Raw genomic sequence first — 19,413 nt, 5'->3', positions numbered from 1 at the left:
TTCATGAAATTCCCCCACCAAGTCATGGCCAAAAGTCCCTGCCTACTGTGAAGATGCCCAGAGATTCAGCGCATGGTGTATGTAGGTAGAGGAACCGAGGATTATATGGGGGACAGCGAGCAGTGGAAGGCGCTGGAGAGGTGGGTGGTGAGGTATTAGTTGCTTTTTTTTCTCTACATCTTACGTTTATTCTTCTCTGGGGTCTACAGACCCCAAACTATAATAACAATTCGCAGAGAATAAATTCACTGATAAATTTACTGTAGATAATGCTGCCACATTGTAGACATAACTAATGCTATCATACAGTACAGTGCCCCACAGCCGGGACCCCCCAGTAACTAGCAATGAGAGTTATGTTTCCCTACAGCAATACCACAGAAGAAGTTGAAGGGGTTGTCCAGAATTAGAAAAACATGATTGCATTAATTTAGAAATAGCGCCACCCCTGACCCTGAGATGTGCTTGGGGTTGCAGCTCAGCTCCATTCACTTCAATGGTGCCGAGTTGCAATGCCAGACTCAACCTATGGTCAGGGGTGGCGCTATTTCTGTAACAAAGCAGATGTGCTTTTTTAATCCTAGACAACCCCTTTAAGCATTCAAATCAGAAAGTCTTCTATATAAAGCAAGACTTGAACAGGACCTCCAGAGACAGATGCACTTTGTTTCTGCTCTATGTTCTGGCCAAACGGAATGTATAAATAAATTGACATCTGGATGTTACCAATTGGGGAAGGGGGGAAAAGCTTTACAGTCTAAAGGCAGAGTCAGACAGCCGCATAAATTGGACCGAGATCGGAAAGCAGTGCTCGGAGTGGCTGGCAGCTCTCCCGAACCGAGCGTTGACAGCTTCAAATATTTCTATGAAACTGTCATGCTCGGGTCAGGAGAACTGCGGACCCATCTATTGGTGTCTAACTGCACTCAAATCAATGCACTGTCACACTGATTTAGGGGTACGCACCTCACTGATCAAGAATGGTAATATTTCTAAGGCCGTGTTCACACATCAGTATTTGGTCAGTATTTTAAATTATTGTTTTTCTGAATGGGTTGTCCCCTTTCAGAAAACATTTTCCGGCCAGCTGAGTTTGTTATTAGAAAAAAAAAGTCTCCCTAATGCCATCTACAGGTGAAAAGCTGTACAGCATCAAATTGTTACAGAAACAGGGGCACTTGAAAGTAACACTCTTTTATAGTATGATATAATACACTGCTCAAAAAAATAAAGGGAACACTTAAACAACAGAATATAACTCCCAAGTAAATCAAACTTCTGTGAAATCAAACTGTCCACTTAGGAAGCAACACTGATTGACAATCAATTTCAAATGCTGTTGTGCAAATGAAATAGACAATAGATAGAAATTATTGGCAATTATCAAGACACACTCAATAAAAGAGTGGTTCTGCAGGTGGGGACCACAGACCACATCTCAGTATCAATGCTTTCTGGCTGATATTTTGATCACTTTTGAGTGTTGGTTGTGCTTTCATACTCGTGGTAGCATGAGACAGACTCTACAACCCACAGAAGTTGCTCAGGTAGTGCAGCTCATCCAGGATGGCACATCAATGTGATATGTGGCAAGAAGGTTTGCTGTGTCTGTCAGCGTTGTGTCCAGAGGCTGGAGGCGCTACCAGGAGACAGGCCAGTACACCAGGAGACGTGGAGGGGGCTGTAGGAGGGCAACAACCCAGCAACAGGACCGCTACCTCTGCCTTTGTGCAAGGAGGAAAAGAGGAGAACTGCCAGAGCCCGGCAAAATGACCTCCAGCAGGCCACAAATGTGCATGTGTCTGCACAAACGGTTAGAAACCGACTCAATGAGGGTGGTATGAGGGCCCGACGTCCACAGATGGGGGTTGTGCTCACAGACCAACAACCGTGCAGGACGCTTGGCATTTGCCATAGAACACCAGGATTGACAAAGTCGCCACTGGCAGCCTGTGCTCTTCACAGATGAAAGCAGGTTCACACTGAGCACATGTGACAGACGTGACAGAGTCTGGAGACGCCGTGGAGAGCGATCTGCTGCCAGCAACATCCTTCAGCATGACCGGTTTGGCAGTGGGTCATTAATGGTGTGGGGTGGCATTTCTTTAGAGGGCCGCACAGCCCTCCATGTGCTCACCAGAGGTAGCCTGACTGCCATTAGGTACCGAGATGAGATCCTCAGACCCCTTGTGAGACCATATGCTGGTGCGTTGGCCCTGGGTTCCTCCTAATGCAGGACAATGCCAGACCTCATGTGGCTGGAGTATGTCAGCAGTTCCTGCAAGATGAAGGCATTGAAACTATGGACTGGCCCGCCCGTTCCCCAGACCTGAATCCGATTGAGCACATCTGGGACATCATGTCTCGCTCCATCCACCAACGTCACGTTGCACCACAGACTGTCCAGAAGTTGGCGGATGTTTTAGTCCAGATCTGGGAGGAGATCCCACAGGAGACCATCCACAACCTCATCAGGAGCATGCCCAGGCATTGTAGGGAGGTCATGCAGGCACGTGGAGGCCACACACAATACTGAGCCTCATTTTGACTTGTTTTAAGGACATTACATCAAAGTTGGATCAGCCTGTAGTGTGTTTTTCCACTTTAATTTTGGGGGTGACTCCAAATCCAGGCCTCCATTGGTTAATAAATTTGATTTCCATTGATGATTTTTGTGTGATTTTGTTGTCAGCACATTCAACTTTGTACAGGTCAAAGTATTCAATGAGAATATTTAATTCATTCAGATCTAGGATGTGTTATTTGAGTGTTCCCTTTATTTTTTTCAGCAGTGTATATTGTGGTAGGTCGACTCACTCGGCTTCTTAAAGAGGTAGACACAGGAATCGTTTCTATTAAAAGTCCGGTTGGTTTATTGCACTCCTCATAAACCACATCACCAGAAAGCTTAAATACAGCCTTTGTCTTGTACAAGGTAACATAAAGTAACAAGTCCATAAAATAGTGCTATTTAGCCCACCTGGCTTAGAGTCCAGCTTCCATGTCCTTTGGAAAAGGACATTCAATCCAGGAGACTTGCACTCTCCATACGTCCAGCAACTGTGAGACAAAACATCTCTCAAATTACCCAGTGAATCCCACCCAGGGGTGGTGATAAGGTGAGTAGCAGTCTCTCTCAACTCATCAGCTGCTCACAATCAAACAGTCATGGCTGATTAACCCCTCTCAGCACTTAGCTTGCTGGAGCATTTTCCTATATATACTGTACTAAAGCATTTCTTCAAGTTTATCTCCCAACCACTAGTTGTCTAACAGCCACCTTACATACCTTCCCCCTCTGCGTAAAGTCGTGGCTTGGCACCTTCTACCACTAGACAAGTGATTCTCGAGAGGGGATTGACATTACCATGTAACTCCCAGCTCTATGTTCTACATGGAGGCGGCCATCCTGCTGGGCTATGGTCTGACACTAATTTAAATTCTCGCCCTAAGAGATAGTATTGAAATGTGTCCACCACCCACTTTATGGCCAGGCATTCCTTTTTTACAATGGAATCATAGAATCATAGAATGGTAGAGTTGGAAGGGACCTCCTGGGTCATCTGGTCCAACCCCCTGCTCAAAGCAGGATTCACTAAATCATCTCAGACAGATGTCTGTCCAGCCTCTGTTTGAAGACGTCCATTGAAGGGGAACTCACCACCTCTCGTGGCAGCCTGTTCCACTCATTGATCACCCTAACTGTCAAATGTTTTTTCTAATATCTAATCTGTGTCTCCCCCCATTCAGTTTCATCCCGTTGCTTCTAGTCTTTCCTTGTGCAAATGAGAATAAAGATGATCCTTCTACAATGTGACAGCCCTTGAGATATTTGAAGACAGCTATTGAGTCTCCTCTCAGTCTTCTTTTTTGCAAGCTAAACATTCCCAAACCCGGAACCGTTCCTCATAGGACATGGTTTGCAGACCGGTCACCATTCTGGTCGCTCTTCTCTGAACTTGCTCCAATTTGTCGATGTCTTTTTTAAAATTTGGTGCCCAAAACTGGACACAGTATTCCAGATGAGGTCTGACCAAAGAGGATTAAAGTACGATAATGACTTCACGTGATCTAGACTGTATGCTTCTATTAATACATCCCAGAATTGTATTTGCCTTTTTTGCTGCTGCATCACACTGTTGACTCATATTCAGTCTATGATCTATTAGTATACCCAAGTCTTTTTCACATGTACTGTTGCTTAGCTCTATTCCTCCCATTCTGTATATGTTTTTTTTTATTTTTATTGCCCAGATGTAGTACTTTGCATTTTTCCCTGTTAAAAACCATTCTGTTAGTTACTGTCCACTGCTCCAGTTTATATATGTCTTTTTGAATCCTCTCTCTCTCTTCTATAGTGTTAGCTATCCCTCCTAGCTTTGTGTCATCAGCAAATTTAATCAGTTTACCCTCAATTCCTTCATCTAAATCATTGATAAAGATGTTGAACAATACAGGTCCCAGGACAGAGCCCTGTGGTACCCCACTTGAGACATTCATCCAACTAGATGTGAAGCCATTTACGACCACTCTATGAGTCCGAATAATTTTTCTCACATGCCAACAGTTTCCTACTCAGGTAGAGAACAGGATGCTCCTCTCTGTGTATCTCTTGAGAAAGGACGGCTCCTAATCCTACTTCTGAGGTGTTCGTTTGGAGTACAAATTCCTTCTTAAAGTTGGGGTTAATCAGGACTGGCTGCTTACACAGTGCCACTTTCAGTTCTTGAAAGGTCGTCTCTGCTTCCGACGTCCATTTAGCTATGACTGATTTTGTCCCCTTAAAGAGGTTGGTCAGGGGTGCGGCCACCATGACAAAGTTTGAAATGAACCGTCTGTAGTACCCCACGATTCCCAGAAAGGCCCTGGCTTGCTTCTTTGAGAGTGCTTTCGGCCAGTTCTGGATTGCGTCCACTTTATTGATCTGGGGTTTGATTTTGCCTCTACCTACTACATATCCAATGTATTTGGCCTCTTCTTTCCCCTTGGAACATTTTTTGGATTTAAAGAAAACCCCACCTTCCTGAGTGCATGATACAATGCCAGGACCTTTCCCAGATGACTTTCCCAATCAGGGCTGAAGATTATGATATCGTACAGGTATGCCGCAGCATAATTCCTGTGGGGTGCGATGACCCGGTCTATTGCCTTCTGAAAGGTGGCAGGAGCTCCCTGAAGTCCAAACGGCACCCGGACATATTGGAAGCAACTGGTGGGCATAGAGAAATCTGTCTTCTTCTTGGCTTCTTGTGACATGGGGGTTTGCCAATATCCCTTTTTTAGATCTAAGGTGGTTATGTACCTTGCTGGCCCAAGTCTCTCAATCAGCTTATTGACACGCTGCATTGGATATGTGCCGAACTTCATTCAGCTTTCAATAGTCAATAACGAATATCCATTCTCCAGTGGGTTTTGGAACACATGACAATTGGATTAGACCACCTGCTCTTAGATTCCTCAATGATCCCGAGATTCAGCATACGCTTCACTTCCTTGGAGATCTGTTCTCGGCGGGTCTCTGGAATTCGGTAGGGCTTTGAATTCACCCGCACATGGGGTTCCTTCAGAATGTCATGTTCTATGACATCAGTACACCCCAGAAAATCTGAGAACATGTCCCTGTTCTACTGCAGCAAATCCCAACATTACTGTTTTTGGGCCTTCAACAGTGTTTCGGCTACTGTGACATCTTCAATATTCCCTTCAGGTTCAACCAGCAAACATGGAGCTTTACTGGGGTCCCTGTCTTGCCATGCCTTGGTGGATAGCGGAACGAGGGGATTTCGGAAGTGAGAGGTGGGAGCGGTTAACTGGCAGGTGGGACAGGACTTGCAATACCTTAGGATTTCCCGGTGACACCTGGGCCAATAGAACCTTTACAGGACCTGTTCTTGAGTTTTGTCCACCCCCAGAGGGGCACCTAAGACATGTGAATGGGCCATGTCCAACACCCTCCATCTATAGGGTCCTGGTACCAACAATTGTCCCACTATATTCTCCCTCACCTTAGTAACCTGGTTCAATAATCCCCACTCAACATGAAATAGGGAAACCTGGAGTCAGCCCACGACTCATGTGCTATGCCATTTCTAACGGTTACCTTATTGAACGCTTCTTTTAGAGTTAGGTCCCTATGTTGGGAGAATCCAAAATTTTCTCTGGTCAGCCCTATCTCATAACTGTGTGCATCAGGGGATGCTACTTCCTCATCTTCCCCCATTACACAGAAGACTCTGGGGTTGGTGAGACTTCTTTAGGGCCAATCCGTTTCTTACCTGAGCAATCAAGGTCTCCGCCACCCCCAAGTCTCGAAAGAACACAAAGTCCCGGCCTGCCCATGATAATTGGGTGCAATTAATCCTGGACCACGCCAATGTAGCACCCCGAGGACTCGGCTGCTACAGGGGTATTACACCTCAATTCAGAGGTGTGGTATTCCACTCCCGGGTAAGGATGGAGTGTGGGACTGAGCTCAGAAAGCTGCATGCACTACATTCATCCCATTTCCGGGGGACAGAACAACGGTACTCCCACCAGATAGATGTGCAGGTACAACAGCGTCTGTCCCTGGCTGGAGTGGGGGGGGGGAGGAACATCCCAGTAGTGTAGGGGCAGATAGGGGAGGGGCTCTGGGCATAGAGGTAGGAGCCCATTGGGTGCTAGTCACCTGGGCTCACACATAGAGGGAGTATATAAGGTGGGCACCATCTAAGACAGGGTGAGTTCAGAGAGAGAGTTCAGCCAGGAGGGCTGACAGGGAGCTGTGGCTCCGGCTGGGCCCAGCTCCAGGGCCAGGCCTGTAGTGGAGAGGAGAAGGAAGAAAGGCCCAGAGACGCAGGACAAGAAGGAGCCCTGAGAACCCATGAGTGACCAAAAAGGGTGAAGGGTTGGCACAGTGCGGTACCGGATCCCAAGCTGGCAGAGGCAAGATATCCTTAACCAGGAACCGGAGGTCGTGGTCAAGATTTGGCACGACCCTCACCACACTCACCAGGAAGGCATACCAAGAATAGGGTCAGGAAAGCCAGAGAAGGTTTTGCCACCAAGAGGCCCGAGGGAGCCGGACAAAGGTGGGTCCCTGGTGGGAACGGCCGGTAGGAAGGAAGAGAGGGGAGCTCAGGACCACGCTCTGGACTTGCCTGGGGGTTGGCCGAGTCCCACACCTGGTGGACGCAGCGCGACTCGGGTGGTCACTCAAGGCCGGAGTGACCGGAGCAACACCTGTGAGTAAAAACCCTGAAACTGCATCACACGTCTCTGTGCCTCCTTACCGCACCATCACTACCACCATCATCTACACTATCTGCCCTGAGGCCGTACCCCTCCCGTTGGGGGTTATACCATCTACGCTGCACAACTATAACACCGGCCTCAGCGGACTGTCCTGCAGCAGCGGCTCTAAAGCTTCATTCAACGGGTGGCGTAGTCGTCCAACATCTACTGCTACTACTCAGCCACTCAGTTTGACTCCCTGGGCACGGACCGGGTCACCGCCACGAGACTACTACCCCCATCTGATCCGGATCCGGGTAAGCTCCCCCGTGCGCGCGATGCCGCGCGAAGCAGCAGGCCCAGGGGCGCGTCAACTTTGGCGTAGTCGGCAGGATTTCGTGCCCGCAACTACCGGGTACTGCGTGCCTGAAGAAAAGTTTACATGTACCGTAAGAAGTCTCCCGCCAATTCCAGAGGGTCCCCGCCATCGCACGCCATCTCGGGTCGTTTCCCGCCGTTTGCCCGCCATCTGCAGCCTTTTCCCGCCATCCACGGAGTTTCCCGCCATTGGGAGGCGATTCCCGCCATCTGAGACGATTTCCCGCCCTGGCAGAGCGGACGCCATTATGGGCGTGCCAGAGGGTGGCAAGAGACCACCTCCCATCGTGGGCCTGGTCCCAGAAGAGCGCCAAAAGCGGAGACCGCCCCCACCAGTAGAGACTGCAAGGATAGAGATGTCCATCAGAGCGAGGGATCTGCCCCTGGAACTGACGATTACCAAGTTGCCCCGGGACCACCCTCAGGATGGGCGGATCAAGAACAAAAGAGAGAGGATGGGTGCAGCCTGGGGGAGTCTGGAGAGATCGCACCCGGAGATGGAGGGAGAGTCAGGCAGCACCGACCCTGTGGTCAGGAGCCTGTTGCAGGCCGCCACCCCAGAAGGCCTGGTAGAGATCCTGGCACAGCTCCCCCGAGATCGGGAGCATGCACAGACCGCGCTGAAGGGCTTGGCTCGGAAGATGGCCCGAGTGCAGCAAGAAGTGCTGGCCGAGTGGAGCAGAGAAATGGCCCTGCAGGCTGGAACCCGCCAGCAAAGAACGCCACCCGGGACGAGGAGCCTGTCTGCCTCTGAGGATAGTGCAGGAGGGACGAAGGCCGGAGACGACGCCGTGGAAGGAGCTGAAGAGACGGAAACAGGTAAAGGGGACGTCACCACCCCAAGCCTAGTAGCCGTAAGCCTGCCCCAGCTCCCCGTCGCAGAGCCCGAAATCCCACCGACCGTGCCCGTTACTGCACCGCCACCGCTCCAAACTAGGCCTCAAGCGGCCGGAGCCGCGGCCGCGCCCCCTGTGACGTCACGCGCCTCAATCCAGAGCGCGGCCAAGCAGGAAACGCCACCGGCCTGGTCGCAAGGCCGAGTACCCCCGGGCGCCGCAGTTCCAACAGCGCCCTCTACCTCCACTAAGCCATCGGCCTGGTCGCAAGATCGAGTACCCCCGGGCGCCGCAGTCTCCACAGCGCCCTTCACCTTCAGGGTGCCGCCGGCCTGGTCGCAAGGCCTGGTGAATCCGGGCGCCGCTGCCACCACCGCGCCCTCGACCTCCAAAGTGCTACCCTTGGGTGAAGACTTGTTCGCCCAGCATACTTGCCCGGATGGGCAGCCCTTTGTGTGGCCTCCGGAGTACACCACTCCCCGACTCCAGAAGGAATGGCCTCTGTGTGAGCCCCTGATTCCGGCTCAGGCGCCCGCCAAGATCACCACACTCCCGTTGGAGGAGGCGCAGTTCGCATGGGACCCCACTGGAGAAAACCTCATCGGGTTCACCCAAGAGGACCCGGACGGGTCTGAAGACTACCCGCGAGAAGGAGCAGGAGGACGCCGTTACTGAATACGGTAAAGTGGAACTGTAAATAGTTACCCGTTAGGGTACAAGGGCTGCTGCTAATTAAAATATGGTCCCCGTTGGGACTAGTGAACTGTTACCCGTGTGTGTCCCCATCCCTAACCAGGCTGAGGACTGTGAGCAGCCATTCCCCTATTCCCCACTGGCCGGGGACTGAGAGCGGCCATACCCTGTAAATAGTTGCGCTTCTTAAAGCGCCCCCTTCTGGTTTTATAAAGAACTGTTTTCTTTTCTACCAGTGACTGTTGCACTTTACCCGGTCACAAGTTGCACCGTGGCCGGAGGAACAAGATGGAAAAGTTTTATATCAAAAGTTTATGCTGCTAAAATAATATATAAGAAGTTACCTGTAATGTTATATCTTTTGATAATGTTTTATATGTTAGTGTATATTTTAAAAAGTTTGTATGTTTTGGTATGTTTTATTCTTTTCCAGCCCGAGGACGTGCTGTGATTTACCAGGGGGGAATGTAGCACCCCGAGGACTAGGCTGCTACAGGGGTATTACACCTCAATCCAGAGGTGTGGTATTCCACTCCCGGGTAAGGATGGAGTGTGGGACTGAGCTCAGAAAGCTGCATGCACTACATTCATCCCATTTCCGGGGGACAGAACAACGGTACTCCCACCAGATAGATGTGCAGGTACAACAGCGTCTGTCCCTGGCTGGAGTGGGAGGGGGGGAGGAACATCCCAGTAGTGTAGGGGCAGATAGGGGAGGGGCTCTGGGCATAGAGGTAGGAGCCCATTGGGTGCTAGTCACCTGGGCTCACACATAGAGGGAGTATATAAGGTGAGCACCATCTAAGACAGGGTGAGTTCAGAGAGAGAGTTCAGCCAGGAGGGCTGACAGGGAGCTGTGGCTCCGGCTGGGCCCAGCTCCAGGGCCAGGCCTGTAGTGGAGAGGAGAAGGAAGAAAGGCCCAGAGACGCAGGACAAGAAGGAGCCCTGAGAACCCATGAGTGACCAAAAAGGGTGAAGGGTTGGCACAGTGCGGTACCGGATCCCAAGCTGGCAGAGGCAAGATATCCTTAACCAGGAACCGGAGGTCGTGGTCAAGATTTGGCACGACCCTCACCACACTCACCAGGAAGGCATACCAAGAATAGGGTCAGGAAAGCCAGAGAAGGTTTTGCCACCAAGAGGCCCGAGGGAGCCGGACAAAGGTGGGTCCCTGGTGGGAACGGCCGGTAGGAAGGAAGAGAGGGGAGCTCAGGACCACGCTCTGGACTTGCCTGGGGGTTGACCGAATCCCACACCTGGTGGACGCAGCGCGACTCGGGTGGTCACTCAAGGCCGGAGTGATCGGAGCAACACCTGTGAGTAAAAACCCTGAAACTGCATCACACGTCTCTGTGCCTCCTTACCGCACCATCACTACCACCATCATCTACACTATCTGCCCTGAGGCCGTACCCCTCCCGTTGGGGGTTATACCATCTACGCTGCACAACTATAACACCGGCCTCAGCGGACTGTCCTGCAGCAGCGTCTCTAAAGCTGCATTCAACGGGTGGCGTAGTCGTCCAACATCTACTGCTACTACTCAGCCACTCAGTTTGACTCCCTGGGCACGGACCGGGTCACCGCCACGAGACTACTACCCCCATCTGATCCGGATCCGGGTAAGCTCCCCCGTGCGCGCGATGCCGCGCGAAGCAGCAGGCCCAGGGGCGCGTCACCAACATCATAGGACTCAGTAACTCAGGCGGTCTCAATGACCACTCTGGCCACCGGATAGTCTTTAGCATCCCTGTGAAGGCAGCGGGCACCCATCTTCTTCCCAGGGATCAATTGGAGAGGGAGTGTGGCCCTCACGATGGTCACCAAACTCCCAGGGTCTAGTAGTCCAGTCATTTGCAGATCATTCACTTTTATAGAACAAGCTTGGGGCCCATTCGCTGGGTGGACAGTCCATACTGCAAGATGGATATGTGTAGAATGAACACGAGCAATTCATGCTACAGTCATTTCCTCAGTGGTCAGGGGATAATGGGCAGCTATATAACCTGGGCCGTGACATCTCCAACAAATTCCATCCCTCGATGAGGCCCTCGGCATGATCTTGGCCGCCCCCTCGGACTTTGGACACCCCACCCGTTTTTAACTTCCGCCCCCCAATTTGCAGTGGGTTGCATCCCCAAGGAACCGTTGACCCCCCTGATACCTTTCGACCAGTCTGACCAAGTCACCGGCGTTCCAGGGATCTACCTGAGCAACCCAAGTCTGCATCGGGCTCTGAAAGGGAGTGCACAAATCTGTCCATTACAACTTGCATTACCATCTGCGCTGGATTAGAGGACTCCGGCTGTAACCACCTTTGGATGCGGTGCAGCAGATCAAACATTTGTGAGCGAGGAGGTTTGTCACGTGATGTGCCCAGCGGTGGACCCGTGGTGCCCTGACAGAAATTCTCACCCCCAAGCATGCTAAAATTTCTGTTTTCAATTTTGTGTATTCTTTGGCGTCCTGTAAGGCTAAATCATAGTAGGCCTTTTGTTGCTCCCCTGTTAAGTATGGCGCTGGCGGGAGTTTCTTACTATCGGCGACCCTTTCAAAAACAGTTAAAAAGGCCTTTATATCGTTACTCGGGATAATTTTCTGCAAGGCTCTCCTCATCGCCTTTTGAATAGAAAAATCATCAGCTGACCTTGAAGTTAGAGCTAGCTCCGTGCCACTAACCGCCTCTGTGAGTGACTCAATCTGCTGCTGCTGTTGTCAGTGCTGTTGCTGGTGCTGCTGCTGTTGGTGCTGCTGGAGCTGCTGCTGCTGACGCTGTTGCATAAGTAGCTTACTTGTCTCCTATTGTGCCAGCTGTTGCTGCTTTTGCTGCAGCTGCTGCTGGCGCTGCTGCTGGACTTGCACCAGTTGTTTAATCAGGTCCTCCATGCTGTCTGATGTTGCTCCTGGCTTATATCTGCCTTCACCCTTGACATGCAATACTTTTGTAGCAGTTACCCATGTTCCCTGAGAAACCTGCCCGCATTCTCTACCAAATGTGGTAGGTCGACTCACTTGGCTTCTTAAAGAGGTAGACACAGGAACCGTTTCTATTTAAAGTCCGGTTGGTTTATTGTACTCCTCATAAACCACATCACCAGAAAACTTAAATGCAGCCTTTTTCCGACACAATGTAAGATAAGGTAACAAGTCCATACAATAGTGCTGTTTATCCCACTTGGCTTAAAAGTCCAGCTTCCATGTCCTTTAACATTCAATCCAGGAGACCTGCAATCTCCATACGTCCAGCATATGTGAGACAAAACAGCTCTCAATTTACCCAGTGAATCCCACCAAGGAGTGGACATAGGGTGAGTAGCAGTCTCTCATATCTCATCAGCTGCTCACAAGCAAACTGTCATGGCCAATTAACCCCTCTCAGCACTTAGTGTGCTGGAGCATTTTCCTATATGTACTAAAGCATTTCTTCAAGTTTATCTCCCAACCACTAGATGTCTAACAGCCACCTTCCAAAATATTTGTATATTGTAAAATAGCCACTGGACACATAATTTAAGGAATATATGTATCACAAAGGTGGTTATCCTTAGTGATCTAAGTCCAGAAGCAGGCTCCAGCATGTATAGTGCGGAGAGTGTTAATAGTGCCTGGCAAGGGTCGGGTTTACAAGCAGTCAGAGAGATAGGTGGGACTGGCTGCTCATATATCTCCACATCAGGGCGTGGTATGGTAGATATAAGTAAGTTCAGCTGTATCATTAGTACACAGTGTGTGGAGGTAAGAAGGCCTCCTGTGTGATGTTTCCAGACTGAGTTTGTGTACTGGATGCTATCCAACATGAGTGTACCAGACCTACAACAAATTGCCGTTATTTGGACAATTTACTTTGTGTGTTTGTTTGCTCTGAAAGGTTGTAAATTTCCTTTATTTGAGGCATGGTGCATGGGCGTACCCACCCTGGGGCAGGGGGGGACAGCTGCCCCCCCCCCTCCCTAGAAGCAGGGACGCGCACCGCACACCAGGACTGGCGTCAGCACCCGGCGCACCCAGGCAAATGTCAGGGCCCTGAGCAGGCGGGGGGCCCCTCACCGTTATCGCCCGCTCCCCACCCCGCTTGCTCAGGGCCCCGCCACAATACTTACCTCTCCCCGTGCCTCCGCAGCAGGTCCTGCATCCTCCGCGGCTGCTGCACTGTGACGTCTCAGGTCAGAGGGCGCGGTGACGTCTTTACACCGCGCTCTCTCCTGAGCAGTCACAGCGCAGAGCGGGATGAGGCCGGCGACGCTGAGGAGACCAGAGCAGCGGCAGCAGGTGAGGAGTGAGGCGAGTATTTGATTTCTTTTTTTGCCCCCCCCCCCCCTAGTTTTGATCCTGGGTACGCCCATGGCATGGTGTATGGAGTCTTAATCGACCAGCCTGGATGTTGTTACTTAAACCGCTTCCTGTGCCTACCTCAAACGTTATAGAGTAGAAAAGCGATAGATATATATATAGATAGATATATATATATAGATATATATATATATATATATATATATATATATATATATATATGTAGCGCCCCGTGGGTTCGGCCGCTACAGTGGTATTGCACCTCTGCCAGAGGTGTGATATTCCACTCCCAGGTAAGGATGGAGTATGGACCAGGGCTCAGTTAGCTGCATACAGCACACACACCCCATTTCCGAGGGACAGCTCAACGGTGCTCCCACTAGACAGAAGTGCAGGCACGACCGACTATGTCCCTGTCTGGAGTGGGGAGGGGGGTGGAACACCCAGTGCTGTAGGGGCAGATAGGGGTTGGTTCCTGAGCATAGGTAGGAGCCCATTGGTTGCTGGTCACCTGGGCTCATGGTCAGAGGGAGGTATAAAAGGTGGGCACCATCTTAGCTCTAGAGAGAGAAGTTCGTTCTGTCCAGTGAGGAGAAGACAGGGAGTAGAGGCTCTGTAGGAGCTCTGCTCCAGAAGGGCCTAGTGAGAGGCCGAGGAGGAGGTGAAAGGGAGCTGAGATTGTGGCTCATCCCAGCTCCAAGAGAAAGGAACAGAAAGGAACAGGAAGGAACAGAAAAGGAGAAGAAGAGACAGAGAAACAGAAGGGCTCAGGAACAAGAAGGTGGAAGGGACCCTAAGAACTCACGAGAATCCAGGATGAAGGGTCAGGCAGATTAAGGGTACCGGACCCCAAGTTGGTGGAGGAGAAACTACCCTCAGCCAAAGACCGGTCGTCATGATCATTTATTGGTGCGACACCTCATCAAACCTGCTAGGAAGGCACCATATAGGACAGCGGAAGATGGGGCCCACGTTTACCCGCATAAGTTCGCGGCAGCTGGACAAAAGTGGGTCACTGGTGAGGCAGGCCAGAGAAAGGACAAAAGGGGGTCCTGAGCCATACTTCTGAACTGCCTGGGAGTTGACCGAGCCCCATACCTGGTGGACGCAGCACGGCTCGGGCGGTCACTACCGGTGCCGAAGTGACCCGGAGCACATGCACTGTGAGTAAAGACCCTGGACTGTAACTTGTTGTCTGTGTGCTCCCTTTGCGCCTCCAGCACTACCGGTACTGGGACTCTCACCACCATCACTCCCACCATCCACTACACTGCCCTGGGGCCGCACTCTTCCCGTGGGGAGTCACACCACCTCAGCTGCACCCACCATCAGCCCTAGCGGTCTGCCCTGCAGCGGCGGTTCCTAATGACCGCAGATCCACGGGTGGCGTAGTCGGACATTATCTAAAACATCTGAAAGACTACCACTGGTCTGACCACCCTGAGCCGCGGGACCGGGCCGCCACTACTACTCCCAGCGTCTCCCTATTGCCCGGTGCCGCGTGCCCCACGGCCCAGGGGGCGAGTCAGCTTTGGCGTAGTCGGCAGGATTTCGTGCCCGCTAACCACGGGTACTGTGCGCCTGAAAAGAGACTGTTTCATTGTACTAAATATGGCGCCCGCCCCAGAAGAACGAGCGCCATAATGTGCGCGCCAAAAGACCACAGGAGGCCGCCTCCCATCGTGGGCCGGGTCCCAGAATGGCGCCAAAGAGGAAGTCCGTCCCCAACAACCATGAGCACGGCTGTAGAAATGTCCGTCAACGTGGGGGGGCTGCCCCTGAGAGTGATTGTCAGCAGAATGCCCCAGGACCACCCCCCATGGGGGCGGAAAGAGAAGAAAACTGCGGGGCAGGGGGTGGTCTGGATCAGTCCAGACAGACCGCACCCGGGGATGGACGCCCTCAGCAGCACCAGCCTCCTGGCCCGAAGCCTGCTGCAGGCCGAACCTCTCTGCAGCCTAGCAGAAGTCCTAGCACAGCTCCCCAGCACTACCGGTACTGGGACTCTCACCACCATCACTCCCACCATCCACTACACTGCCCAGGGGCCGCACTCTTCCCGTGGGGAGTCACACCACCTCAGCTGCACCCACCATCAGCCCCAGCGGTCTGCCTTGCAGCGGCGGTTCCTAATGACCGCAGATCCATGGGTGGCGTAGTCGGACATTATCTAAAACATCTGAAAGACTACCACTGGTCTGACCACCCTGAGCCGCGGGACCGGGCCGCCACTACTACTCCCAGCGTCTCCCTATTGCCCGGTTCCGCGTGCCCCACGGCACAGGGGGCGAGTCATATATATGCAGTCACTTTTGAAATTCTTCCAGGAAAGGAAGTATTTCTCCCAAAAAATTATTGCCATTCCACGTTTTGTCATACACACGTTTATTTCAATTGTGGGTATTGGAACAGCACAAAAAAAGGCAAATTGGACATAACTTCACACAAAACCCCAAACATGTGCCGGACAAAACTGTTGGCCCCCTCAACTTATTATTTGGTTGCACACCCTTTGGAATAAATAACTGCAATCAATAGCTTCCTATAACCATCAACTAGCTTCTTAAACCTATCATCTGGAATTTTGGACTCTCCTTTTGCAGACTGCTCCAGGTCTCTCATATTTCAAGGCTGCCTTCTCCCAACAGAAATTTTAAGATCTCTCCACAAGTGTTCAATGGGATTTAGATCTAGACTCATTGCTGGCCATTGCAGAACTCTCCAGCACTTTGTTTCCATCCATTTCTGGGTTCTTCTTGAAGTATGTTTGGGGTCATTGTCCTGCTGAAAGACCCATGACTTAGGACGCGAACCCAGCTTTCTGACACTGGGCACTACATTGCGACCCAAAATCCTTTGGTAATCTTCAGATTTTATGATGCCTTGCACACAGTCAAGGCACCCAGTGCCAGAGGCAGCAAAACAACCCCAAAACATCTGCGAACCTCCACCACATTTGACTGTATGTACTGTGTTCTTTTCTTTGTAGGCCTCATTCCATTTTCAGTAAACCATAGAATGATCTGCTTTAGCAAAAAGCTCTATCTTGGTCTCATGTGTGCACAAGACAGTTTCCCAGAAGGATTTTGTCTTACTCACATACATTTTGGCAAACTTCATTTTAGCTTTTTTATGTTTCTGTGTCAGCAGTGGGGTCCTCCTGGGTCTTCTGTCATAGCGTTTCATTTCATTCAAATGTTGACGGATAGTTTTGCTCTGACACTGATGCACCCTGAACTTGCAGGACAGCTTGAATTTCTTTGGAACTTAATTGGGGTTGCTTATCCACCATCCGGACTATCCTGCATTGCAACCTTCCATCAATTTTTCTCTGCCGTTCACGTTTAGAGAGATTAGCTACAGTGTCATGGGTTGTAAACTTCTTGATTATGTTGCGCACTTTGGACAAAAGAAAATCTCTGGAGATGGACTTGTAATCTTGAGATTGTTGATATTTTTCAACAATTTTTGTTCTCAAGTCCTCAGTCAGTTCTCTTCTCCTCTTTCTGTTCTCCAAGCTTAGTGTGGCACACACAGACCCACATATGCAAAGACTGAGTCAAGTTCTTCCCTTTTTATCTGGTTTCAGGTGTGATTTTCATATTGCCCACACCGGTTACTTTCCACAGGTGAGTTTGAACGAACATCGTATGCTTGAAACAAAGTTGTTTACCCACAATTTTGGAAAGGTACCAACAATTTTGTCCTGCCCATTTTTGGGGTTTTTGTTTGAAATTATGCCCAAATTGCATTTTTTTCGTGTGTTGTTCCAATACACACAAATCAAATAAACATGTGTACAACAAAACATGTGTAATTGCAATAATTTTCAGGGAGAAATACTTCAATTTCTGGAACAATTTCGGGTGTGATTGTATATATAATGTGTGTAATATACTGTATATGTGTATATATATATATGTGTGTGTGTGTGTGTATGCACTGCAGGCTTGTGTATGCCATTGCCCTGCAGGGGTTAATATCTTGTGCTCACCTTTGGATTAAAGTAAATGAAGCATTTACACAATCTGGGGCGGAAAGGTTTTCCCTCAGCCTTTGTGTTCAGTTATGGCCCATTATCCTGTTATCATCACTTCTAATGTGTGACACTTTGGAGGATTATCCAGTAATCAGAGCATTTGCTGTTTGCCAGTATGTGGCTCTGTTGTGTCTGGGGAGATTAGCAGCTGTGTGTAATCTCCACCCTGCTAATAGGTAAGAGCCGCTCACATCTGCCAAGAAAAATCACAAACGCTTTATATGAAGCAACTTATTAATGCAAGTTTGTATGAAATATTGAATTACCACCCTAAGGTCTGATTAGTTTTGGGAATCATGAATGCTGTGAACTGTACGGAGCTGTTATTACACAACCCATAGTGGGGGGCCAAAATGTAAAGCCACATGCCTACGATTTCCTACAGAAGTAAAACAACGGTTTTCTGTCTATTTAAATAGGAAAAAAATCGTAATATTCTCCATTTAATCACGTGTCTCAGTTTGTTTATCTGTTTTAATTACTTGTATCTGTTATACACATTACTAATAGCTCAATGGTATTTCAAATATTATTTAAAAATAAATAAAATTATAAAACAAAGAACAGGTGTAACATGACGCCTAAGTACTTTTCAACATAGGCTTTCTGTTACTTTCAGAACCCCCAAAAAGATTTTGCCAGATCTGATTGGAAGAATACCGCTGGTTGGGTACATGCACACAACGTCTTTTTCAGGCGGAGTCCGCCTGGAACCTTCCTGAAAAAGATGCAAGACTGCCGCAAAAAATTAACACTGTACAGCAATGTAAAAACAACATTGTTGTGCGCATGTTCCATCATATCTTGCTTATTTTAACTGCTTCAGGACCTGTGAACCAGCTAAAAGAAGTGGCATGTTCATTTTTTTACATGGGCTCACTAGATATACAGGGTGGGCCATTTATATGGATACACCTAAATTAAAAGGGAATGGTTGATGATATTAACTTCCTGTTTGTGGTACATTAGTATATGGGAGGGGGAAAACTTTTCCAGATGGGTGGTGACCATGGCGGCCATTTTGAAGTCAGCCATTTTGGATCCAACTTTATTTTTTTCAACGGCCAGTGCCATGATTATGTAATCGCAAGAATATGATTTGAACACTTCAAGCACATTCAGACTAGATGTGTCCGGCTGTGCATGTCTAGTCAGAACATGACGGCATATATGCAGATACTTTTGGTCACGTGCCCACGGCTCCAAGCGCCAGTGCAGGAAAATTCTTACAGTGGGCACTGTCCAAGATGCGAGGATTCGCAAATCTTCAGTCACATAGACAACCCCTTTAATCCACACAATAAAATGCTTCAAATCAGCTTGCAAGAGTTTTTTTCCACTCTCTGCGTGTAAATTGCAGGTGCAGTTTTTGGAAAGATTTTTGATGTGGATGTATAAAAAAACACACCTTATTGTTACACCCCATATTAAATATAAAAACTTTGTAGAAAAATGCGCCAAAAAGTCATGTCTTAATAAAACCAAATCACTTTTTCGAAGCATTTTTTAAGCATGTATTTTTCTGGCTGAAAAATCCCTAATTTTCATTTGTATCTGACCAAATAGGTGGAGACCAGCTGCTATGATGTCTCCTATGCACAGCATACACAGACACGAGATATTCCTGCTCCTCTTACTCTGTAACGCAAAGACGCAGGATCAGAATGAAAGACATTATACAGCTGTCAGAATATATAGGATGGGCTCACCTGACAGCAAAGTAATGTCTTTATAGCTGACACATTTTGACCGATATGGTCTTAGTTGTAGCTGCATGCAAAATTTTTTACCGCTCTACAAACTGACACCAAACGGAACCCAGATGTTCCTCATAATAATTATTGAGGTTCCTCTCCTTTCATTTGTGTCAATAATGCAAAGGATCAATTTTTCACATGAATTGCACTTGATCCATTTAAAGGAGAAGAAAGACAAATGCAATTGTCAAAATAAAATGTGAACTAA

This window comes from Phyllobates terribilis, unplaced genomic scaffold, assembly GCF_046119375.1.
Source record: "Phyllobates terribilis strain yellow unplaced genomic scaffold, ASM4611937v1 Scaffold_12__6_contigs__length_324123572, whole genome shotgun sequence".
Lineage (NCBI taxonomy): Eukaryota > Metazoa > Chordata > Amphibia > Anura > Dendrobatidae > Phyllobates > Phyllobates terribilis.
This window is presented reverse-complemented; position numbering follows the sequence as displayed.